This window comes from Lutra lutra, chromosome 1, assembly GCF_902655055.1.
Source record: "Lutra lutra chromosome 1, mLutLut1.2, whole genome shotgun sequence".
Lineage (NCBI taxonomy): Eukaryota > Metazoa > Chordata > Mammalia > Carnivora > Mustelidae > Lutra > Lutra lutra.
Genome location: NC_062278.1, coordinates 96,478,691 through 96,499,956, shown reverse-complemented (window position 1 = coordinate 96,499,956; position 21,266 = coordinate 96,478,691). Strand labels below are relative to the sequence as shown.

Genomic DNA, 21,266 nt, shown 5'->3' with positions numbered 1-21,266 from the left:
GTCAACTAGATTGATGCTTGCATTCTTTTTATGACAGTCCTGCCAAGATCCTCATCGTTCCCCATGCCCACCTTCCTCCCTTTCCACGCTGACTGCTGTGAGAGCCACCATCGTTCTCTTCTACTTATTTCTCCCACTTCCTTTAGCTTAACAACTTTTTCTGCATTTCCTTCCCCCTTTCACCCACTAAATAGCGGTGGAGACCACCCTTCCAGTCCCCATCCCCTTCTTCCTCCTGACCTTGCCTCTCCTGCCCACTCCTGGAAGGGCCTCTTCCTGGTGCTCTTCGACGTCTCCCCACTTCCACCCCCAAACTAAGCGTGGCTGGAAGGGCCTCCTCCACTCATCTTCTGCCTTCTTCCCCCTCTTCCTTTAGCGGGAGTCTCATGGGATCTATTATGATCCTTGTCTGCAAGTCACTAAGCTTGCTATCTCAGGTGTTCTGTATTGACCCAGCGGACTGAAGACTGTCACTTCTGGGTGCCTCTGTTTTGCCGTCTGTAAAATGGGAGCATAGTCTCTTACTCCAGGTGCTAGTTTGGGGCACCTTTTCTGGAGAGCCTTTGAACCATGCTTGCTCTCAGTATGTAGCATGTCTGCTGCATGCCGCTGAAATCGGGGTTCTTCTCAGGCCCCGACTTCGTGTTGATCTGGCTCCAGAGCCCTGCCAGACAGCTCCTGGAATGCACGCTGATGTCAGATTTCTGTCATCTAGGAAGACAGGGGAAGGCTCTGCGATTCATGGATGTGTAGGGGCAGCAAGGTCCACCCCTGAATCAATAGCAAGTAGATGCTGTGTTTTTTTCTTCTAACTCTTCTTTGGTCATGGATCACTGAGTACCCCGCTATTTTTTTTTTTTAAGATTTTATTTATTTATTTGACACAGAGATCACAAGTAGGCAGATAGGCAGGCAGAGAGAGAGAGGAGGAAGCAGGCTCCCTGCCGAACAGAGAGCCCAATGTGGGGCTCCATCCCAGGACCCTGAGATCATGACCCGAGCCAAAGGCAGAGCTTAACCCACTGAGCCACCCAGGTGCCCCCTGAGTACCTCGTTATTAACTCGGTTGTGTGTTGGTAATCCTAGGATTGTAGACCCAAATATACTTGTCAAACTGTACTGTGGCATCCAACAGAAATTATCACAGAATTAAGGCCACACAGAGTTTTACAGACTGCCTTTTCTCCAGCCCTTTCCTTCTTACCTCTGTAGAGCTCTGGTTCCTCTGAGAAGTCAAGCAAACGATTTCTTTAGCTATAGCTCGAGCTTTTCCTTAATTTCTCACTTTCTCTCAACCTGGTTTGGCTTTTAGGCACTAGCATGACCCTTTCTGTGAAACTATCTTGACAACTTCGAATTTCTAATTTAAGTAGTATTTCCTAGTGAGGTATCATACTCTTATTTCAAGAGATTAAATTTAGTTAAAAATTAGAATTCTGAGGTGCTCTGTAGAAATTGTAGGGGAGAAAACCCATCATCTGCTAGTTATGCACCATGACCATTGTAATTTACTAAGTGGAGTAGAATGGACTCAACTTCTGCATTTTTATTTTAAAGCTGTTGCAACTAAGGGGACCTATTTTTTTTTTCTTTTCTTCTTCTTCTTCTTCTTTTTTTTTTTTTTTTTAAAGATTTTATTTATTTATTTGACAGAGAGAGAGCTCACAAGTAGGCAGAGAGAGAGGAGGAAGCAGGCCCCCTGCCAAGCAGAGAGCCCGATGCAGGGCTCCCGATTCTGGGATCATGACCTGAGCCTAAGGCGAGGCTTTAACCCACTGAGCCACCCAGGTGCCCCCCCAGATCTATTTTCTTGACTGCTGTCTTGACTGCCTCTGCATTATTTTTGTTGCAGTCCTGTGCTGAATTGGTATTAAGGAGTTCTTTGTGCATTTACTTATTTAGTCTTCTAAAGCTATACATTGATAGAGTTAGGGTAGAAAAATTTTAAGTCCTTCATGTTGTCCAAATAAGATGTCCAAGAGTCTTATTTAGTTATTTTGGAGTTATTTTGTTTTCACAGAAGCATTATTGGAGTAGAAAATCAATAACTTGCTAACTGCCTGCTATTTGAGTAGTTAAAATACTGACTAATTTGACAAAGGACTAGCTGTGTGATTGTTTCTTTTGCTTGCTTTCTTTTTTGTTTTAAAGTAGGGTCTACACCCAACATGGAGCGCGTTATGGGGCTTGAACTCATGACCCTGAGATCAAGACCTGAGCTGAGATCAAGGGTCGGATGTTGACTGAGCCATCCAGGTGTCTGTGTTTCTATTTTTTTTTCTTTAAAGATTTTTTTTTTTTTTTTATTTTTGAGGGCACCTGGATGGCTCAGTTGGTTAAGCATCTGCCTTTGGCTCAGGTCATGCCTGGGATTCAATCCCAGATCAGGCTCTCTGCTCAGCGGGGAGCCTGCTTCTCCCTCTACCTGCTGTTCTGCCTGCTTGTACTCTCTCTCTATTTCTCTCTCAAATAAATAAAATATTTAAAACATTTAAAATTTTTTTTTTATTTTTAAGAATTCTCTATACCCAGTGTGGGGCTCGAACGCAGGACCCCCATGATCAAGAGTCATATGCTTTAAGAACCCAGCCAGCCAGGCACCTGTGCATGATTTTTTCTATACTGTGAAATCACTTCCACAAATCAACCAAATTTAGTGAGGGATACTGATTTATTTACAAAGCTAAAGAGAACATTTCATTGCTTATCTAAAGCATTCTACCTACCAATTTTTCTTGTGATTTATTTTAAAATTTAATTGATTTTAAGTTTTCCCTTTGGGGTTAGATTGCCTGCATTCAATCCCACTCTTATGAATGTGTGACCTTTAACACAGGGCTTACCCCTTGCTCTACCTCCGTTTCCTCATTTATAAAATGGAGTAATGGCTGCACCCACCTCTGCCACGCGTGTGGACTTGTAAAGTCAGCTTTATTGATTTTCAAGTCACACTGTCCTGAGGACCATTATCTCTGGCTTAACTATTTAAAAAGGCGATGCTACATTTCGAATTTATAATCATTGACTTAAAGGTTTGAATTGAAGCAATGTGTTACTGGCTTGGCATAGAGGAAATACTATCTAGAGTGAGAGGAAAAAACCGCCAGCCTGGCAACCAAAAGTTCTGGTTTCTACCCCAGGTTCTGTCAATTATGGGCTTGGGAAAATCACTTAACTACTCTGAGCCTTAGACTCCCTGCCTGTGAAAATGGGGAAAATGATATTTCCCTTGCCAAGCTTACAGGACTCTTAAGAGATTTAATTAGCATAATCAATGAGAGAATATGTATGAATTTAAAAAAAAATTAAACTGTGCACTCTGTGAAGTAGGTTTGACTGAAAGCTGGCAGAGATTCTAGAGTCCTCAGATTTTCTTTAGTTTTTGTTTTTTTTTTAAACTCAAGGCACAACTATTTTTGGTAACAGTCAAACATTTGTCAGATCAGATTGCTCATGATTTCTTAATGCATGTGTTATGAAGATTCATTAAATTAATTAACTGATGAAAATTAGCTGCAGTGATGGGAAAAAAGTTGGCAAGTTTTAATTTTAATTCTTTTTTCTTATTGCATACCGTGGTTCTCAGTCAGGAGTAGAGGCTTTTGGAGATGTAGGGTGCCGGGACAGGCATTCTGGGTTGTCACAATGAGTGGGGAGTCCTAATGGCATTTGGTGGGCAGGGCTGAAGGGTTCTAAACCCCCTGTGATGAGCAGAGCAGCCTAGCTTCACAAAGACTTATCCTGCCCAGAACTCTAATAGTGCCCCCAGGAAAAACAACTTGGTACCCGATTTGTATCCATGAACATAGGCCCTACAATGGATACATAGCCAATACTACTTGTAGAGAAAACAAATGGCTATATTTCATGTTTTGATAAATTGGAAATGCTTCTCCCCACTTCTTTTATCTACACTGATTTTATTTTCAAGGTTGTAGCCCTGTCCTGTGACCTTTCGCCTTTGATTCTCTGCAGATGTGTGTGATACAGAACGTCAACAGTTGGTGCCATGAAAAACCAGCATGTGTAATGCCACTCACTGGCCATCCATTTAATGGGAAACAACATTCCTTTTTCTTTGTTCATTTTTTAAAAAAAAGATTTTATTTACTTATTTGACAGAGGGAGAGAGATCACAAGTAGGCAGAGAGGCAGGCAGAGGGAGAGGGGGAAGCAGGCTCCCCTCAGAGCAGAGAGCCTGATGTGGGGCTCGATCCCAGGACCGTGAGATCATTACCTGAGCTGAAGGCAGAGGCTTAACCCACTGAGCCACCCAGGCGCCCCTTCTTTGTTCATTTTTATATTTCTTTTCTTTTTATTTATTTTTGACTACGAAGTACATGCACATGGTTCATAAATTAAAACAACGTAAAATGGGACGCCTGGGTGGCTCAGTTGGTTAAGCAGCTGCCTTCGGCTCAGGTCATGATCCCAGCGTCCTGGGATCAAGTCCCACATCGGGCTCCTTGCTTGGCGGGGAGCCTGCTTCTCCCTCTGCCTCTGCCTGCCATTCTGTCTGCCTGTGCTTGCTCTCTCTCCCTCTCTCTCTGACAAATAAATAAAAAATCTTTAAAAAAAAATAAATAAAACAATGTAAAATGTAGACTTGAAAAAGTCTTACTTCTATGCTTGTCCTAACCTATTTGTTTCCCTCTGCCTCCTGTAAGTAGCCATTTTTCTGAATTTCTTATTACGCTTCCATTGTTTCTTCACATCGGAAGTGGATGTATGGAGTAATTCCCTCCCTTTCATAATGCAAAAGTCTTGCTTGTATGGTTGGTGCCTCGCATACTCATCGATGGCCAACGGATCCCTATGCTCCCACCCTGTGTATGAACCCTAGGTCATCGTATATTTAGTTACAGCAGGAATTCCGCCCTTCAATCTGCTTAGAGTCATTTCTTCTGGAGCCTCTGATCGCTCGGGGTGGTAATGCCTGTGCCCTTGGCCTGATCCTGGGCTTCCCTTTCACCATCATCCTTTGCCGCTCTGTGTTGGATCTTTCCAGGATCCCATCTCCTCTCTTTGTTAGTTTTATCCCTTATTTGTCAAGGAGCACATCTTTCAGTAATTTTCAGAGGAAGGGTAGATGGTTTTTAGACACTGCCTGTCTGAACATTTCGTTATCATGTTCTCATGATTTTTTGTTTGGGTGATTTTCTTGGTAAGGAATTCTAGGTTGGAAATTACACTCCATTTGTAGAGGAGTGATCATATCAGTCATGTGTAATGTGTAAATTTATTTCCTCCAAAAGGGAGAAACATTAAGAGATTTGAACTGGGTATGTTTCTAAGTGATTCTGCCTACTGTGGAACCAAAAGGACTTATAAACAATATAGAACACAATTCTGGATTCTGGAGAGCTAGGCTTTGATGCTGGTACCAGTCTCTTTTTCCAGGAATTAAGAGTGTTTTTGAAGATGAAAGGATGATATCTTTTAATTAGCTAAGTATTACTATAAGGATGATATTGTAGATGTTGTTCACCGTGTTCTTGTCAGTCAGTGCATAGAGAAAGAAATATTTATACTTCAGAAACAGCAGTCCCAGCATATTCCCTTACTCCTGGAAACTGTGAGTTGTTATGCTGTGGGTCCTGCTTTTCTCTCTGCATGCACTGCTAGGTGATTCACAGCCAAATTTGACACACACCACCGGCATCAAGAAAAGGGACCTGTTAGCATGTCCATTCATTTCCATTGGGCACCAAGTATATATTTCCCTACCCTTTGGTTTTTTTAGACTAATTGCTTCATTTAAAAAAAAATTTTTTTTTTTTAAAGATTTTGTTTATTTATTTGACAGACAGAGATCACAAGTAGGCAGAGAGGCAGGCAAGGCGGGGGGGGGGGCGGGAAGCAGGCTTCTTGCTAAGCAAAGAGCCCGATGTGGGGCTCCATTCCAGGACCCTGGGATCGTGACCCGAGCCGAAGGCAGAGGCTTTAACCCACTGAGCCGCTCAGGCACCCCAAATTGCTTCACTTTTTTTTTTCTTAATTTTGTTCTGCCTGTGTCTTTGACCACCTCCACAGATCCTTTTAAAATGAGCTGGGGGCAGCAATAATGGAATATGCAGGTTCCGAATGTCTTACCCTAAAAGAGTCTCATGTGGACTTTCTAAAGACAGCGTTGTTTTCCATTCAATTTCTAAAATCTTTTGTGCCGCCATATTGGTGGTAACAATGCTACAAGTTATCTTTAATCACTATCACAAGAACACTCGACCACTGACTATTCAAAAGTAAGGGTAAATGGAAACCTATGGAAATACATGGTCATTAGCATCCCTTTTTTAAGGGTTTAAGTCCCCACATAGTTTGTGAATTTTCCTGTTAATTGAGGAATAACTGCTGACTTATATTTTGTAGGTCCCTAAGAAACAGGGACCACGGGGCGCCTGGGTGGCTCAGTGGGTTGAAGCCTCTGCCTTCCGCTCTGGTCATGATCTCAGGGTCCTGGGATGGAGCCCCGCATCGGGATCTCTGCTCAGCAAGGAGCCTGCTTCCTCCCTCTCTTTCTCTGCCTGCCTCTCTGCCTACTTGTGATCTCTGTCTGTCAAATAAATAAATAAAATCTTTAAAAAAAAAAAAGAAAAAAGAAACAGGGACCACTTTGCCTGGTTTCAGAGATGAGTATCAACACAGTAGCAGTGGTGACAATAACAGCTAGCATTTATTGAGCTCTCATTTTATGTGAGACACTGGGCTGTGTTTAAATGCATTCTTTAATTCCTCCAACAGCCCTATGAGGTTGACATGAAATTGCTTCTTTGCTCTTTTATGCCAATTCCCTGTGAAACTCCCACATTTAGATTCATCCGACCATCTGCTTCTCACTGGGTCTCTGCATGGCTGAGCCCTACTGGGGAGAAACATTTCCATGGGGTTCATTGGTGCTCCTGGACATTCCGTATGATGGCTGCTCCCACCTCCTGCTCCCAGATGCCTTGCTCTGAGCCATGCCCAGAGACCACTCTAAGACTTCACTGCTCTGCTCACCTCCTGCCTTCTTGCTCTGTATGACCTACCTCCTAAGTCGACTGAACTTCGAATCCTCTCTTCCTTCAGTTTTCTGCCCTTCCACCCATGGACATGTTTCCCTCTGAACTCACCTTCTCCTCTTTCCCCATCAGTGTACCTCAGAATTACACGGGAACTTTAAAAAATTATTAACCTACTCCCTGTCCTTGAAGGTGATAGTTTAGCAGGTGGGGTCCACGTGTGTTGTGTGGTAGTTGTAAAGTCTTCTCAGGAGATTTTGATGTGCTCTCTGGGTGAGAATCACCAGGTTGAGCTCCAGAAGACAAGGCGCCTCTTTTATTCAAGAGTGATCTCTCACTGGGCTCTGGTTCTTAGTGCCTCTTTCTTTTCTTCCAGGACTAGACCTGCTCTACCATTATTCTCTTTTGGCCTGAGTTTTCCTTGGTCTCCTTTTCTCTGTGTCTTTCACCGTAGCTTCAAACACAGATTTTAATTCTTCTCTTGATCTATGTGACAGCTGGCCTATGTTTCTTCAGCCATTCTTAGATAAGCACCTGAAAGAATCATTCATAGTTTTTACCCAGTGTGAATCTGACTCTGGTTCTGCCTGAATCACTCTGGTAACGATTGTCAGTGCTCACTAGAAGCCAAATCCAAAGGATGCTTTTGGGCTCTGTCTCCTCTCAGTTTCTTTGGAACATCCGATGCTCAGGAGACTCTCTTCTGTCACCTTTTGTGACACCATCCATTCCTTGTTCTTCTGATCAACCTCTTCCTCATTTTGAGTGTTTCCAAAAAAAATTTTTTTTCCGGCAACGTTAAGAATAAAACAGAATTTTATTTTACTTAACGAAATGGAGTGGTAGGAGAGTATAGATGGGGAAGAAATGTCTTTTTGGCAGAGATCTGGATCTAGCATTTTCTATGAGGAAAATGAGGACTTCGGTAGAAGAATTTGGTGTGATATCTTCAAACCTCTATGTATCCCTAAATATGAAATTCAGAAAACGTACAATTTTAGGTCTTTGGTTTAGTCCTAGGATGCAAGGAGAATTGTGGGTTCAGAGTATCATTTCTACTAATTTAAGAAAATCTGTCAATTCCTAGATCCATTTTTGAGTCTGGTAAATTTACTGGAAGCTAGCTCAGATCTGGGGCATCCTTGTATACACATTCCTGGAAAAGCCTTATTATTTCTGTGCCCTGTGACACTGACAGTGGACCTGTTTCCCAGAACCTGGCAGGACAATTTTGTGCACCCAGAGCAGGACAATCCATAAATCAGTGTTCGTTTCCTTCTGCTTTGATTTTTTTTTTTCATCCCATCTTATTCAACCTCCTACTTTCTGCAAAAGTAGAGTGTGCTTAGTATTAGAAACCTGGAAAAACACCGAAAAAGAGTGGAAAGCAGAATAAAGTTTATTATCACCCATTATTCCATCATTTAGATATAGATACCACCAAACATATAATTCCTTCCAGGCTTCTTATTTATGCGACACTCATATACATGTTTCTATGAATTAAATTGGATAAAACTGTATATAGTTGTTTATTCTGTGTTTTTTTGGCAGTGATCCTTATGATGCCCTGAAAAATTCGTATCAACATGATTTTTTAAATGGCCTCCTTGTATTCTGGCACTGAGGCGTTCATAATTTATTTAACTAATCCCCTGTTGTTGAACATTCAGGCCATTTCCAATTTGTGCTCTTACAAATAATGCTACATTTAATAACCTTGAACATAATTGTTTGTGCATTGCTGATTATTTCTTTAGGACATAAATTTCTAGATGCTGAAGGTTGCTGGATTTTGGGGTGAGACCAGGATTCTTGTGATTTGTTGGCCTCCGGCTAAACTGGCCCCCAAGAGGGAGGGAGGCTGAGGGGCTGAGGGAATTTGCCTGCTGCTGTACACATCTGCTTGAGATCTTCTAGACTGCATGCTGGGTTCAGAAGGGGGCTTTAAAGAATGTCTTCAGGATTCCATAAATGGCAAGCACCGCCACAAGTGAAATTGAACACATATGCTTCAGAATAAATCCCTGTTTGCTAGAGACCTGTTCTAAAATCTCTCAGTTCTCATCGTGCTTTGGATGAATTAATTATTTCAGAGAACAGCAGTGGAGCACCTACAATTTGCCAGGCGCTGTGCTTACCACCCGGGATGCAGAAGTAAATAGGTCCTCCATGCGCTTACTTGCAGTGCAGGAGACAGATAGGGAAAAGGCTTATTTTTGATGAGAATTGCCCTGAGGGTATAGAAAAGAGTCTCCCATTCTTCAGGCTAAGGGCTTCACACCCCCCTCCCATGTCTGAGTGGAATCCTGAAGAACAAGAACTCTTTATTTTTGCTGGGGGTGGGGGGTGGGGGAGGAGGTGTTCCAGGAGGCAGGAAATGGCATATGAAAGAGCACAAGAGTTGTGATGGTGACTTGACAAGTCCAGGAACCCGGAGATACATTCCCATGGTGGGTGGTATCTGGGCAAAACTTGCCAACCTCGGTGCCACCAAGGTAATAAGTCTGTCCATCCCAGGGCCCTGGGTGGGTTCATCCTTTACCTCAGTGTGCCATATGAGGAAGTTAGGTAGTATTGGTCTGGGCACATGGCTGAAGGATCATGGCCCATGAAGTGGAAGGTTGGGCTGGGTGTGGATTGTGAAGGGCTGATCTGTGGGCCTGGCACGGAGGAGTCTGGCTTCCTCTCTCCGCTGTTTAGGAACGGTCCTTCCATGACAGACCACTGTGAAAGGAGAAGACATGGGTCCTCAAGTTGCCTCCAGACTAACGCAACTGGCTTCCTATTCTGCGATCGTAACGATTCCACACTTCGTGTTCTTTCCCCCTAAATAACAATTTGATGCTATTAGCTCCACACACTGACCTGTTTCACACCTCCTTGGGGAAAATATTGCAACGTTGGAATTACACAGTGGAAACTTGCAGTCATGAAGTCTGTTTTGAGCTGGCAAAAGGTGACAGTCTAAGGAGGAATGATTTGAAAAGTGCTAATAGTAAAACATCAGTTATTTTGGTGTCTCCAAAAGTTCTGTGCTATTTACTGTGACTTGTGTGAAAAGAATCAGTAAATGGGAGAATTGTGTTTTGGCCAACATAAAGTAAGCCTCCACATATCACCACTGTATTTTCTTTTGCAGCATTTCTTATTCTACCCGTATCACTTCATCTCTAAGATCTAAGAATTCTGCAGCGGCAAGGTTAAGAGAAAAGATGAAAATGTTAGGATCCCCAAAGGGGTATGAGGTCACCTGTGGCTTTACTATTTTTGTGTTTTGTAAATGTTGTAAATCTCGACCATAGGACTAAGTAGAAAAGAAAAAGAGTTTATGCTGTGGTATAGAATAATTTTGTTGATAAGCTCCGTACTAATGCCTGGTGCGTATGCACTTTTTCAATACATTTGGATTTTAGGAAAGCGCACAAGTCTTTGTGTATGTATTTCCTTTGAGATGTAAGTATTACAGTGATACCTTTGTTGCAAATGTAAAGTACAAATTTCTAATCCCTTGTTATTTTGCAAGTCCATTTGTCACTGCAAAGAGGAATTAAATTTTTTTTTTTTTACTTTTTTTACACTGAAGTATAGTTGTTACAAGGAGGAATTTTATTTTCTCTTTGTTCTTAACTAATTGCCCTTCAAGAGTAGGGGTACGTGGAGTTGACCTGAGTGAATGAGCAGTCAGCATATTTTCATGCCAGTTACAATGGAGCATTTAGGGTCCTTGCTTCCTGCAACCTACCCCACATTTTTCTGAGCAATGGCATAACATGAGTCAAAGACACTCAGAAATACCATATTAAAATTCAGAGACATTTCTGTATTGGCCAACTTCTTAACCCCCTCAACATACTAACAGAAAGGTAAGTAATGTACTCCTTGGTCTGTCACCTCTCTCTGTCCATCAATCCAGCCATGACTAATAAAAGAGGAGTGCAGCAGACCGTGGAAAACAAGGCAGGCATTCAGTAGGAAAATCACAGACAGATGCCCTTAGCACTCTGGTATCGAAGGCTTTAGAAACTGACGTGTCAGACCTGCAGTGGTTTGTAAGGGTGTGAATAGATTTTCCAGATGTCACATTTCAGAGGTTCTCAAATGAAGTTTCTGTTCCTTAACCTCTTTCTTGCCATTCCTCGCCCCCTTTCTGGTCATCATATAATATCATCATATATTCCTGCCAGTTCAAACTCTTGGTGGGAAGTAGATTTACCTTAATTTTTATAAATTTCCTTGCTGGGAAATAAGTCTGAAAAAAAAATGGGCTATGCCTAATGGGATGTTATTTCTTTAAGTCTCCAATATTGGTGCTTTTTAAATATTCTACCTTTAATGATTTCATTGTTAGAATTGCTAACCACAAAAATAATGGACTGAGTCTAAAAGAAAATGTTTTAAAAATGGCCTTCTGTAAGTGGAAGGTGTCAACCAAGAATGGCCAAAGAATGGGGACACCTTGATTCTATTAAATCTACTTCTCTTCTTGCTACTGGCTGTCTTTAACAGCTAGAAAATTTCCATTTTTACAAGATGGGCCCTGCCCATATATGAATGATTGGTGTGTAACTATCTTTATAAGGTAGATGAGGACTTGCCACCGGCACTGAGGGTCTATGGCTGAATAGGTTGGTCTAGCATCATAAGTCATTAGTAAGCTTTTATCTTTTTGTCTTCTGGGAATCAGTCTGAGAGCAGGTGAACCCAGTTCCTCACAAGGTTAAACGGAGTTACCCTATGACTGAGCGAGTCCATACCTAGTTGTTATATGCCCAGGAGAAATGAAAACATATGTCCATTAAGAAAACTGTACAGGAATGGTCCTAGCAGCAGCAGTCAAAAGATGGCAACAACCCACATGTCCATGAGTGGATAAAGAAGATTTGGTATTGCCATACAATACCACAAAGAGGAATGAACTACTGATCCATGCTACTTCATGGATGAAACTTGAAAACATTATGCTAAGTAGAAGACGTCTGTCACAAAAGGTCACATATTGGATGATTTCCTTAATATGAAATTCCAGAACAGGAAAATGTGCAGGGGCAGAAAGTAGAGTAGTGGTTGCTTAGAGCAAGGGTGGGGAGCAAAAGGGGATGGAGGTGGTAGCCAAGGGGTATAGGGTTTCTTTTTGAGGTGATAAAAATATTCTAAAATTGACTATGCTGATGCTTGCTCCTATCTGTGAATATGCTCCGAGCACTGAATTGTACACTTTAAATGGTGATTTGTGGTTTACGAATTATATCTCAATCAAGATTTTTTTTTTTAAAGCAAGAAATAATCAACATGAGAAACCTAATGTTCAAGGTAGTAGTTACCCTGGGAAGTGGGAGGGAGGGTTTAACAGGGAAGGGCGTGGAGCATCTGGATGATTTCAGAGACAGTGGTAATGTTCTGTTTTCTAAGCTGGGTGGTGAGTACATGGCTATTCACTGTGTTTAATGTATCATAATTTTTATATAAACTACACACATATATCATAAGCACTCTGGGTATCTGTGATGTATTTAATGAATAAAAAAGAAAAATCTCTGATCCAAAAAGAAAAAGCTGGTGACATCATAGAAAATATCTCTTTTCAGTATGTAATTTTAAAAAATCAGATGTCATTCCATGAGTACTTATTACATTGTCTCATTATCATCATTACCATCACCATTTGCTAATATTTCTTGAGTGCCTGTGTACATCTCCAGTGCCCTGTGCAGTATAATGGAGCATATAACGTGGTCTGTGTGTTTGGAGAAGGGATATTAGTAATAGTTGTAATAATGGTGATCATTCATTAGAGGCCTGCTAAATGCCAGGCACTGTTGGAGGAGCTTTATGTGCAATCTTTTTAAATTTAATTCCTATAATGACCCCATGATATGTGTATGTAAGTCCTATTTTATTGATGATGAAACTAAGGCTTGGGGAGATTAAGGGTTCAGAATCACAGAGGTAGTTAGTAAGGGATAGATTTGGAATTTCAACCCAGAGGGATACTAGTGTCTATGCTCCCCATGACTAGGCCATGTTAGCATTTACTTTACCAGTGTTTTGTGAACTTCTAAAGCCTCCAGGCCCCCTTTGGTAAACTTCATAAAATTATGTCATCTGTCTTCAAATGAGAATCATGATATTTTTCTTTTCTCTATCCACTAAGATCACTTTGTTAAGCCTTATAATTTTTAGTTTATAATGAATGGCTTGTTTGATTTCCAGATCTAGAATTATACTGAATGTACATTTTCAAATGACATGTTTCCTCTGGAGTTTAGACATGCTCTCCTGTCAACATAAAAACCTTGAGACTCTCGAGAGCTGGGCTGTTTCGCCAATCTGAGAATCTATCTTCAAAATCGGGGTTTGATCAAAGCTATAAGAGCAGAATAGTAGGTAGCTTTCACTGGAGTACAAATAATGGAATTGTAGAACAGAAAGGGACTAGACATCATCAGTTTAGGAATGTCCTTTTTCAGAGAAGGGGGCCTGAAATGAAGAGTAACCAAGAAGACACGAAACTCTAAAAGTCATGAACTTTGTGTACTTGTGACTCATCTCGTGAACCAAGGAAGAGAATGTCTTGAGGTTTGTTCACCCATCTGTTCATTAATTATGCTCTGATCTCCAGCTCCGTGCTGGGCAGTGTCCCAGGGTCCCAAGGGCTTTGATTAGAAACGTGCAAGATGCAGTCTGCCTTTGCAGAAATCATGGTCTGTTGGAGGATATGGGTAAAGAGGCCCAAATTAGAGTGTGAGAATGCTGTAATAGCACACAGGTGAGACCTCAGAAGATGGATGCCTGTTTCAGCCTTGGCAGGGGAAAGATGTCAGAGAAAGAGATTTAGGTGGTCCATACTTGAGCTGGATCCCGAAAGTTGTGTTGAGTTGAGAGAAATGTAGCACACTGAGGAAAATGCTCGTCATTTGGCAGGAGGCACAAGGAGATGATCCTGAGGAAGTAGTCCTGGGGCTTGTCATGAAGGGCCTCTCACTCCCTGCTTGCCATAGGTAAAGGGAATTCGTTGGCTTGTTCCAACCAGGGGAAGGGTAACATGATCAGATTTGCTGTGGAGATTGCTTGGGTAGCAGTATCCAAAGATGCTTTGGAGAGGGAAGGTCAAAGTCAAGGGGAAAGATGGTTTTTCTCAGTTGGGAAGTATTGAGCAGTCCCTGTGTGGCACATGTAATGGATTGTGGCATGCTATTTTATTTTATATACTAAAAGAAGGAAACCAATATGTTAATTCTCAGCAGAATCTCAATTCCGGAGATCTTAAGATGTGAAAAAAAAAATGTGTATTTTAGAATTGATGAAATGCTGTTGTAAGCACTTAATATAATTTGTCAAAGAATGAATGCATGGACCTTTCCTGTGTAGACTTGGAAGAGAATAAATACCTGAGAAATGAACATTACACTTGGTTTCTAAGTCGTGCAGCTTCCTTTAGTTGATGCGTTGAGATTACGAAAGAGATAACTGTGGGTTTTCCTTGAACCCTTGTCCTTTTGTGGGTGTAACGATCCCTCTGGATAGAAGTTTCAGGAAAAAAGATTTCAGAAGTGACTGAGCGACGAAGCTACTTTATGGGGGTGACATTATTCTATTGCGATTTAGGTGGAATAGCGAAAGCGGTGCTTGTGGACCTCCTGACGCCCTGTTACTCAAAAAGCAGCGGTCTGGTTGGAGCATGATTGCGAAGAAGTAGCCTGGGATAATTTACGGGTCCGCCTTTAGGGGCACCCCTGGAGGGAAATTGCTGTTTGCTTGCTTAGCTTAGGGGTTTGGTGATTGCTCTCTCCTGGCGCAGCTGGGTATTTCCTGATCCTCTGGTCTGTCTTGTCTGCTCTTCCCCCACATTTGCTCAGTGGGATTCCAGCCAGGAATGTCTAAGAGACAAGGGCAGCTGGGTCTGCACCGACCTCGAGATTGCATTTTGCTTCTATGGCTGTTTTGCTTCAGTTCGCACCATTCGGGGGCACTTCTACAGGCAGAATGCGGGAAGCTCTGCCAAGCTTAGATACATTCCTCACATTCTCCATGTGTTTGTACTTGTGCAACGGAGAGGGGGCACTGAGCGAGGAGAGAGGGTTGAAATGGCTGTCTGCCTTCAGATAGACAGATAAAGTGAGCCTCTTACCATGGTTCTTAGAAATGTGACTTATATGGGCATGCCACATTGTGTTGAAGGGAGAAGGCCATTGTTTCTATTGGATAATAAGACAGAAACAGACTAGGATGGTTATTTTTGTGCCCAGTAAAATGGTTGAAAGTTTCCATTCTTAGGAGACAAGAGAATGCATTGGAAAGATCCTCGTGTGTGATAATTGTGTGTGTATATATATATATATATATATATATATTTTTTTTTTTTTTTTTTTTTTTTTTTTTAACAGCAAGTTAGAATCAGGACTGATGGTCTTCGGATAGATCCAAGGATGTGCTGTTTCCATAGGTTGAATTACTGCACATTGATTATATCACTGTGCCTTTCTCTTAGGTGGATCCTCGTTAGCTTTGGGGGGGATTTCTGTCATTAACTTTGGTCGCGCTCATCAAACACCTCCCCCCCCCGCCCCGCCCTTTCTCATAGCCACCAGTTTGGCTCTTGTGAAAACTTAGGAAACTGTGAACACTAGAACTTGTTGGAAATACCAACTCTCCATTGGTCCCTTCGTGTAGCCTTTACATTTTCCCTGCCCTGAACTTTCCTGCCCAATTTTTAGTCCTTCTGCTGGGCGATCCCTACCAATGTGTATTTGTCTACATGTTGCCTTTCAACGTCTGAGCTCAAACTTAGGCCCTCTTACCTATTAGAAATAATGTCTCCCTTCTCTCAATTGCCAAATCTTCACTTGTCCTTGTTTGGGTGCTTCTAACTCTTTGTTAACTATGTCACAGATACAGGCATTAATTTTTCCTAAAACCAGACATTCTGCCTGAAAAACTACTTGGGGGAGATCTTTCTTTCTTTCTTTCTTTCTTTCTTTCTTTCTTTCTTTCTTTCTTTCTTTCCTTTTTAATGAGAAAAATTAGACTCTGCTACATGTCAACTCCAAAGCCCCAACCAATTTCTTAGCATGTAGCTAAAACAGTAAAAATACCAATGAGTAAGCTCTTTTGTTAGGCTATAAAATGCTCATACCTTAGCTTTCTGGTCACCCTCCTTGTTGGCTGAATTTGGCACTTTGCAAAATCATGTACACATCATTCTGCTTTTATGCCAACTGAGTTTTAAGTGTGACTTGAAACTTTCACCTCACATTGTGTTTTGTTTAAAATGTTGTTTTGAGCTTTGGGGTCAAATATGCATTTTTTTTCTATGTACCCATTGACCAGATATTGTTTTATTGAGAGATGGGTACAGTCTCTGCAGCTTTAGGATTAGAAACCAGGAGACATTCTGGGAAGCTGTGAAGGGGCAGGTGTTCTTGTTTAGTGGTTTTTCTCCCACTAAGCATACTTCCTAAGCTCACTGAGGGCAGAGCCCACACCTGATTGATCTTTGTGTTCTCTGTAAAACCCCGTACAGTTACTTAATATTTTTTCGAATGAGTTAGTTGATTTTGTGAGGACTTGAAAGGAGGTTTTGAGCTGTTACTTTGTTAGAATTTTAGTCAGTCTTCAGCAATTATAGAGTATTGGGAACTTCCAGATCTTGAAGTTTCTCTCTGTCACCTAGCAGGCTTATCCTGTTATCTGTTACAGGTTTGTCGAAGGCTTGTCCCCTCACATCTTATGGCCTTATATATAGTCATTAAAAAAATTTTGTCTTATGAGTATCTTGTGAAAGAAAATAGAAATAAGTATTTCTAAAAACCAAAGATGCTTCCTATCAATAAGCTGATTATGGTTATTTGTTATACACAAATGTCCCTTCCCCTAATACACGCAGAGATGATAGGAAATAGATAAAAATAGTTTGTCCTCAGGACTTAGTGTCTAGGTGAGAGGTAAGTTATCCCAACTAACGTAGTCTTTGCAGAGTGGGTCCTAAAGATGGTGGATGCCTTCCATGTAAAGATATGGATTAGGAGAGGCACCTGGCTGGCTCAGGTGGTTAGACATCTGACTCATGGTTTTGGCTCAGGTCATGATCTCAGGGTCATGGGGTTCAGCCTCTCATCAGGCTGTGCACTCAGCTTGAGTCTGCTTAAGTTTCTCTCTCTCCCTCTGCTCCTCCCCCTGCTTGCATGCTTGCACTCTCTCTCAAATAAATAAATAAATAAATAAAACCTTTAATTTAAAAAAAAAAAAGGGATGTGGATTAGGAGTGGGAGGGCTCCCTGACCTTTTTGAGATGACTCAGATGAGTTATATAACTCAGAGTTTGCTCTTCCCTTATGAAATGGAGGTGAGTGTATCACCACTTTAGCTCATGTTGAAGGATTATTGAAGGGTCAACTGAGAGTCTGGATATTAGTGTCCTTTCAGATGATCAAATGTTTGGATTCCCTTCCCTAAAGGAAATGCACATGCACAGAACATGGAATCTAGTTTCAGGAGATTCACAGGCCTTGTACCCCTCATGGGCACAGGTTAAGAATTATTTGATAGAAGATAGTGTAGGGAAGGAAAAAAAACCCTTTTTTTTCCCCTCCACTCATCTTTGGTTCATTCGTTGGGACCTTGAGGATTAGACTGATAAAAGAAATATTAACAATAGAAACATGGAGTTTTTAAACAGGTACATTGTGCATACAGACAAGAACTCAGTGATGAGTAACTCAAAGAGGTGGTTAAAACTTGGACTTACATAACAACTCTTACCAGAAAAGTAATAAATTTGTAGACAAGTGACAAGACAAAGGAAAAGCATTTAAAGCTTCCAGGAAGGTGAACATGTAGAGGAAGATAATGGAAGATAAGGGCTCATTAGTAAGATTTGCTGTGTAGATTCCTTTGGTGTGTCTCTGGGCTATCAGAGCTTAGGGTTGTCTCTGGGAGTTGATAAGAATTGTTCTGCCCTTCCTGGTAGAGAGGGAGAGGGCAGAGTTTGTGTATCTGTGTGTCTGCTTCCTTTCCTTTGTCTTCAGCTCAAAATAATCCATATGTCAAAGTGGCATAGTTGGGATAGAATATTCTAAACCCCTACAATAGCTACAAGCCAGCACACTCATTTCACGAAGGGTAGGTGTTAGGTTAACATGCATCCCTTCAGCTAATCAGGGTGATGGTCTCAGACTTTCACCTACAAGAGGTGGAATGACCAACATCACCCAACATCACATTCTTCCTTGGAAGCACATGCCAAGTGCAGCTTGTTGGCAGCTTCTGTACCTGCCTGAGGCATTTAGTCCTATTAGTTGGTTGGCTATGTGGGAGACCCTATGAAACAGGGGCTCTTCAGAGGGGTTTGTAAACAATAATTGCTCAGTCCATGAGCAATGATGGGGAGAACTGCAGGTATAGAACACAGATTAGGTGTGGTTATGTGACAAAGGACAAAAAGTGAGACTGCAGTCTTAGACCATTATTATTTATTATCCACTTTCAACCATTTCTGTGTGGCTTTCAAAGATGTTACGGCAGTCATTAACAGCGAGTGGAGATCTGGCAAGACTGTTCAGTTGGGTGGCATTTTAATAGCTAAATTAAAGTGCTGAGGTAATTTGTCAAGGTCTCTTTTATCTGACTGATTGCATGCTCAAGATTTTGGGCAGAAAGAGGCACCTTGATCATTAGGCTTTGCTTTGCTGAAGTCAGTCAATGCTGGAAAAGCATAGTAGACTTCCCACGTGTTGCCTAAAAATTGGATTTGCCGATCATGGCATGACCACTGAAGGTGTTTGGGAATCTGATCTCCTTTGGTAGCCAGGACCACTTGTGTTACACATCATTCAAGACATATTCCCATCACACTGTGCTGTGCTCCAGGGTGCGATTTACACAGGATGCTGTGTGAAGGGTGCCTCTTGGTGTTGTGAGCAGAGGCACACCAGGTTGCCAGTCTCAAGGTGGACGTAATGGGTTGGTGGAAATAAGGGACTCCTCCAGGGACAGGTTGGCAGGGCATGTGTGGTAAAATCTCATTGATGAATGGCTTTGATGTCTTGTTTCTCAGTGCTTTGCTACATGGCAGCCATATTTCTGTTCCTTTGGAAACTCTGATCTGTTCCCTAAGGGCTCACTTCATTACCCCAGGTGGCAGGAGTCCACGTGTGGGCTGCTCTCAACTGTAACATGAACATTATCTTTCTAAAAGAATCTTCTGTGGCCACATACATTGCACAGAGCAGGCTGCCCTGTGTTCCATTAAATGATTCATAGATCCCCCTAATGGCAGACTTAATGGGCGTGTAACATCTGCCCATTAAGAATCTGTGCTTTGAGGCACTCAGAAGTTCCCATAGCAGGCACTCTACAAAGGCCGGTACCTCCTGGTGTCTGCTCCCAGAAGACTGGGATTGTGACTTCTTTTTTGGAGATTCCCCCATGCACAGTACAGAGCTGGGCTGGGAACAGGCACTTGGAAAATGTTTTGGGAGTGACTAATGGTGAGTGAAAAAAAAAAAAACAAACTGATCCTGAGTGATAGGTAGAATTTGGTAAAATGAGTTTTCTTTAAAATTTTCTAGGTTAGTGTTAACCAACACCAATGAGCCTAGTTTCTGATGCACTATGAAAGTCATATCCTTATTGTTGATTGCACAGAAGGAAGGAAGATGCCATTTTTTTGAGGCCCTAATAAATCTTAGGTGTTGTACTAGGTTCTTTGTAGGCAGATTGTAGGTTGGTCCAACCCTGACTTTAATCACTTGTTTGCTGTGTTTGAACCTCTAGCTTCTCATCTATAAAGTTACAATTTTCATGTCCACTTTATATAACTCTGGCCAGTGTTACAAATAATGCATGTAAATGCCGAGTCACAAAGTAAGTGCTCAAGAAACAAACACTGTTAACATACATTCATTTGTTCATTTAACACGTATTGAGGACCTTCTGTTAGAAGCCAGAGCTATCAGTATGACTCAGAAATACCTCAAGTCACTTACTTATAGTCGAGAGGGGGAGTCAGACACTTAAACTCATAATTACCATATATGGCAGGTGCTATGGTACTTTTCTAGAACAAATACTGTGAGAACACAGAGGAGGGACAACTAAGCTCTGCTAGGAAGAAGGAGGCGAGTTTGAGGAAGGGCTTGGATGTGGGGTCTCATACGATTTGAAGGTGAAAACCAGCTTGTAAGAAGTTGCTTGTGCACAGACTAATGAAAGTAGTTGAGGGGCATCTGGGTGGCTCAGTTGGTTAAGCAGCTCAGGTCGATCTCAGGCTCCTGGGATCAAGCCCTACCTTGGGCTTGCTGCTCAGTAAGGTGTTTGCTTCTCCCTCTCCCTCTGCTTCTGCTCCTCCCCTCCCCCCACTTGCAAGCTCTCTCTCTCTCAAATAAATAAATAAAATCTTAAAAAAAGAAAGGAAAGTAGTTGAAGTAGAGCAGGAACTGGTGTGTGTGTGTGTGTGTGTGTGTGTGTGTGTGTGTGTGCAGACGTGGTAGGGGAAGAAGTACCCTATATGGGAGATACTTTTCATTACCCAAAACTTCGGGAAACTCACCAAAGTAAGCAGCTTGCTCAAGTCACACAGCTAGTAAGAAGCAGGATCTAAAATTTGGATTGAAAGGATTTCTCTGGTGCCAGGGCTCTTTCTACCTTTTTGTACCCAGTTTTAAAAATAAGTGAATTACATTCTTAAATATGCTTTCTAGTACTTCTTAGAGCCCCAACTCTAACAGGAGGAGAGTCTCTGTAGCTCATAATGTGTGTCAGCAGCAAGTTTTGGGTTATAAAAATAAGGCTCTTAGCCCAGGCTCTTAGCCATGGTTGTTGAGATGCAGTGAGGTCTGGTGGCCTTCTCCAGCAAGGCAAGAGGAAGCTCCTCTGAGCAGGAGACCCAACCTCTGCTGGAATGAGTTAGTGCTAAGAGATGGAGGCTGAGGGCAGGCTCACCAGCTCCGCCCCGGACAGTGTCTCCGTTGAGTACTTTGTAGTATATGGAAATTGCCAAGATGCCTGCAAGCCATTCAGTCATTTTCTATTATTCCCAGAGAGGATTAAAGTAAAAGAAGCATGTCAAATAGCCAGGTAGTTCACTGGCAGGGATCTTTTCTCTACTTTGGAAAGGTTTCCCCCTGCCTCATCTCTTCTGTTAGTATTACTGAGGGCGCCGCCATTGCTTTGGTTTTGCTTGGAGCCCCGTTCTGCACCACTAAGCCATTTTATTTTATTTTATTTTTAGTTTTTTTTCTACTTACAGTGTCATATTTTATTTTT

At 41.9% G+C, this 21,266-nt stretch overlaps 1 protein-coding gene across 12 annotated transcripts in view; it reads left to right on the top strand.

Moving 5' to 3' along the window:
- The window catches only part of TNIK (TRAF2 and NCK interacting kinase), a 385,411-nt gene that overhangs the window by 44,641 nt on the left and 319,504 nt on the right, over positions 1-21,266 (top strand). The window lies entirely within an intron of this gene.